Genomic DNA, 5,704 nt, shown 5'->3' on the forward strand with positions numbered 1-5,704 from the left:
ATTCAACACTTGTGTAAGCAGCACATGGCTTTGGTCTCAATATCTGAAATGTAATTATTAAAGTAAATATTAATTTTAATGAATTATTATGAATCATCAATGTTTTTCTAGGGTTACACCATGAGACATATTAACTGAGCAAACCTGACTAAACCTAAAAAACATCAGTTTATGAGTAATTGTTAAGAGCTTCTAACTTTGTCAGGCAGCAGTTGTGATCATCAGGATCTTTCTCTGTAAAACCACTTCCTGTTATATGACCTTCTTCACAAGTTTAACAAAACAGCTTTTTAAATGGTGGTTACACTTTGAGACACTTCATGTGGTTCCTGATCTCCATGGTAACCAGATGAAATGTAATATTTAGAACAATAGTATTCCATTAGCTTTATTTAATATAAAAGTTATAATGTAAGATCATGCCAAACTAGTTGATATGGTGTTAGGTAGGAAGGAAGGAAGGAAGGAAGGAAGGAAGGAAGGAAGGATGTAAGATCATGCCAAACTAGTTGATATGGTGTTAGGTAGGAAGGAAGGAAGGAAGAAAGGATGTAAGATCATGCCAAACTAGTTGATATGGTGTTAGGTAGGAAGGAAGGTAGGAAGGAAGGAAGGAAGGAAGGAAGGAAGGAAGGAAGGAAGGAAGGAAGGAAGGAAGGAAGGATGTAAGATCATGCCTAACTAGTTGATATGGTGTTTTATTGACTATTTACTGTTTTTAAGCAAGTTGAATTATTTGGTACAAAGTTTTTATGGTTACACCACTTAGACATTTTTGCCATAATCCTCTAATATATTCTCTTTAAATGGATTAAAAGCAGAAATTTGATGCTGGGTCCACAAAATAAAAGAATGTGTGAAGTTATTCATACGTTTATTTTAACATTTTAACCCTTTAAATTTAAACTAAACCACATGGACACATAAAAAGTAGCGTCACATCACTGACCCGTATATTGGTATAAAACACAGAACAATCACTCTCAGTAGAAATAATAAATATATACATAAGCATGGAGCATAATATATATGGAGCTAGTTACTGTAAGTGTGTGACACAGAGAGGCGAGGAGGCACGACTGAAGGAAAAGACGTTATTTATTGGGGAAATTAACTTCAATCAATAACCTTTTAAGTCTTTGATTCATTTTATATGGAATATCCCAGAATTGTACAGTTTAATTAAAAATATAAAATCCCTTTCTCTTATAAAGAGAATATAAATATTTTACATTTCTGAACTGTTAGTAGAACAAAATGAGACATGAACACATCTGTCTCTGAGCTGTGGGAAAATATAAAAAGCAGCTTAAACAATTAATCGATAATGATAAATAAAGGCACTTTTTCACCAATAAAGATCTGTTCTGCCTTACAATATAATGACTTTAAGGAACATTTCACTCTTTAATTTTTGTTTCTTTTTGCATTTTTATATAAAACTTAGTTTAGTTTAGTACTTAGTACCTTTACTGTAATACTGCATACTACATCACTATAATACTGCAGTACTTTTACTGTATACATAAGCATGGAGCATAATATATATGGAGCTAGTTACTGTAAGTGTGTGACACAGAGAGGCGAGGAGGCACGACTGAAGGAAAAGACGTTATTTATTGGGGAAATGAACTTCAATCAATAACCTTTTAAGTCTTTGATTCATTTTATATGGAATATCCCAGAATTGTACAGTTTAATTAAAAATATAAAATCCCTTTCTCTTTTATTGTGTTTGAAATAAATTAAATTATCTCCATACAGTGTAACAATGGGATTGATTTCCCTCAATAGTCCTCAAAGTCCTGCTCATCAATTCAATGAAAGTATGAATTAAATGTTTGTTAGAATGATCTGATCTTAAATCTTCAATACTCTTTGTTTCTGGTTTCCCTCATTGTGGGTTCTTAAAGGTCTTTGGAGGTTTTAGTTTGTGAAGCAAGACTCGGGATCAGTCACTAACCAACAGTTCATTCTAGATTTGCTTCCAAGTCTTTATGTTTAAACCATGACTCACTTTCTTTCTTTCTTTCTCTTTGTTTTCTATTGTTTTCCTTTCCTGTCTTTGTAATTGTCTCAATGTCTCCCTCAATGATCTCTGGGGTATAAATAAAGGTGACTACCAGGGGCGATACTATAGGATCAGAACTTTAGGGGGGCTCAGCTCCTAATGAGAACTTGACATTTAACACCCTGCAAGTGTTTTCCACAGAATATTGAGAGACTATGGTGGATGGACCTCAATCTGACCCTCTATGGGGGTCCGGCTCCCCCTGAAAAAAAGTATAAGTTATTCATACGTTTATTTTCACATATTAACCCTTTAAATTTAAACTAGACCACATGGACACAAACAAACCCTCACTGACCCTTTACTAGTAACCTCAGAATATATTATTAGATGAGCTGACTGAGCTTCAGGAGGTAGAGCAGGTCGTCCACTAATCAGAAGATCGACGGTTTGATCCTCTGGTTCACATGTGTTAAAGCACTTTGAATGGTTATATATATATAATTACAACCATTTACTGTTCAATATATTATCAACTAGGGCTGTCAAACGATAAATTTTTTAAATCGAGATTAATCGCAGAATTTCAATAGTTAATCATGATTAATGGCGTTTTGAATTGCATGTTTAAAATCCTGTTATTTTCCATTTGAAGGCAGTTTTAAGCCCATAATGTAAAGCATTTCTTACCAGAGTGTCTTAACTGGGAATCAATCACGGCTCTGCTGCGACTCCCACACTCCAAAATGGTCCTTTGGTGGAGCGGAGGCTGGCTTGGCTGCACCTGGGTGTTTAGCGTGGAGGTGCTAACTCAAACTCCACGTACTCCGGTGGTAGTTAAAGTCCGTTTGACACAGGTTGCATTTTACTTTTGACTTGTCAACTGAAGCGTCTGGAAGTGTTTTAAAGTTAAACAAGCCGTTCAAAAGTCCAGTAGCTCTCTTACTTTCCATCAGCGCGGTAGGTTTACTGCAGGAGGCCACTTCAAAGCATAGCGCTACAGCTAGAGGAGCCGTCTACGGGGGAGGAGAAGGGACAAAAAGACTTGCAACATTAAAATGAGATTTTAAAAAATTTACGCGTTATGGATTGCATTAATCTAATCACGATTAACACGTTAACGCTGACAGACCTGTTATCAACTCAACGGTTTCATCTCTACTTGTGTTCACATTTTCCTGTTTGAAGAGATCATTAGCAACATCTCAGCTGTGCTCACTTTCAGTTTGATCTCAGAGTGATTCAAGTTCTTTTAATACTCAAACAATTCATCAGCATAATTCTGCCGTCTGTTTTTCACCTTGTAGAAAAATAAAGATCATTTCACGCTGTTGCTCATTTACGTCATTAAAATAAAGTGGAACACAGCACACATTTAAAACAGCTGGAATCAACATTTTTATACTAAAACATCACATGACTTCCCTTCAGGGAGAGTTCGTCTCCTTTTAGTTTGATTTCATGCTCGAGCTGCAATAATTAGACGATAAGCAATTAATCGTTTCAGTCGTATTACAAACAAACATGTTCAATAATTCTCAGGTCTTAGCTTCTCAAACGTGAAGATTTTTCTTTTTCTTATGACAGTAAATTAAATATTTTACATTTCTGAACTGTTAGTCGAACAAAACCAGACATGAACACATCTGTCTCTGAGCTGTGAGAAAATATAAAAAGCAGCTTTCACTCATTTTCTGACAACTTGTAGATTAACTTGTAGATTAACTTGTAGATTAATATAAAGACTTTAAGGAACATTTCACTATTTATTTTTTGCATTTTTATATACAACTTAGTTTAGTTTAATTTACTAAATGACTTTATATAACTTTATTGTTTTATTATTATTATTATTTTATACATAGGGTTAGGGTTAGGGTTAGGGTTATATATAAAACTGTGAAGATGATCCTGATGTTGAATCTGTCATCTTTATTGTTTTCTCATTTTTGACACAATAAAGACAATAAAGAGTTAAATGTGTTTTCTACTACAGCAGCTTCAGGTTCAGCTGTGTTAGAGTGACACCTGCTGGTCACAACATGCAGCCACAACTCTATCTGTCTATCTATCTATCTATCTATCTATCTATCTATCTATCTATCTATCTATCTATCTATCACTCTATCTATCTATCTATCTATCTATCTATCTATCTATCACTCTATCTATTGTAATGGAAATTCTTATTATTCATCTTGTCTGAGCAAATGAGTAGGTATGTTATTTGATTAGATGTATGTGTGTGCATCATAATCTGTTGACCATGCCATGAAATGCTGATTTAATGAATATCATTGACCTTTGATGGAACATCATGTATGTTATAGTCTACTGATTAACTATTGTACTGATTGTATACCCGTGATGACGTGCCTATTGTGATGACATTGTTCTGTTGATAGAACAATGTCTTCCTTTCTATGATAATGTATTGTATATAATCTGACTGTTTCCTCTGCTCCGGGCTCGCTTTTTCATCTCACGCTTGAGACAGAAGGAGTCTGTCTGCAGACGACTGAATAAACTAGAGAAAGACAACGTTACCGGCTTTGTGCTTATTGATAAATAAATATTGCCAGAACATTTGGCGTTGTCGGCAGGTCACCCGTGAGCCGGCGTTCGGAACTCAGCGCTGCAGGTTAAGTCTGTACAGCTGGAGTCTGGGACTCCAAAACGCCCCAAACCTCCCTGTCAAAGAGGGTAGAGAAGTGGGGGACCTGACACGTGAGAACCGGCGCCCACTCACTGGCGTGATCGAGGAACTTTTTTCTGGCACACAACCTTGTCTTTCTGGTGAGTACAATCAGTAATAATAGATCCTCGCCACCGAGGGTGGGTGTAATAGACGTATTAACAGGGCAGGTGCTTACCGCTGTAGGATCGCTGAAGCTTCGGGGGTCTGGGACCTTAGAGACTGTAGCAGACAGTCCGTGTGCACATTAAAAAAGCTTTGAATGTTACCATCAACGATCGTTTAGTTTTAAGGTTTAAAGTTCTAAGAACATAGGGGTATAAAATAGTTTCACTTTTCACTCTACTCTACTAAAAAAAAGAAAAAAAAAAGTGAGGAGTTTAGTAAAATAACACAAATTGGATTAAAAGAGAAAACTCTAGAGAAAACTAAGAGTAAAATATCTACACTAAATTAACTGAAGTAGTAATAAATAAATAACAAAATCCAAGGTCCTTACAAGTCCACCTAAAGAGAAGAAGCAACTAAAAAATCTAAAACAAATTTTATTTTTTGCCACAATGGGCTGTAATAGTACCAAGGATGAAACAACTGTAAATCCACATGTAATGTCTTCTCCCAATATTAGGTTTATGATCACAAAATATGGTGAACAAAGTACTGACCAAATTGAAATCTGGGTTCAGGAGTGTGGATTTCCATGTACGGGCAGTTTTAGCCTAACACAATTAGAACAATGAAAAATCTAACTAACAGTAAAAGAAGAAATCAGTCAGTCAGTAAAAAAACAAAAAAAAAAAAAAAAAAGGGGAAAAATGTTTATGCTTGTTGGCTTGATGAAGCCAACACCAGGGACAGAAGACATAAGGCAGGGAAAGCTACACTAACCTCTGCATCTCAGTGCCTCAAACTAGATCCTGATCTGGACTCTGCTCTGCCCAGAAGACAGCCAGCACCAGCTGTGGACCAACGAGGAGCAGCCAGCGCTCCGGAAATGA

This window comes from Scomber japonicus, chromosome 9 (genome assembly GCF_027409825.1).
Source record: "Scomber japonicus isolate fScoJap1 chromosome 9, fScoJap1.pri, whole genome shotgun sequence".
Classification (NCBI taxonomy): Eukaryota; Metazoa; Chordata; class Actinopteri; order Scombriformes; family Scombridae; genus Scomber; species Scomber japonicus.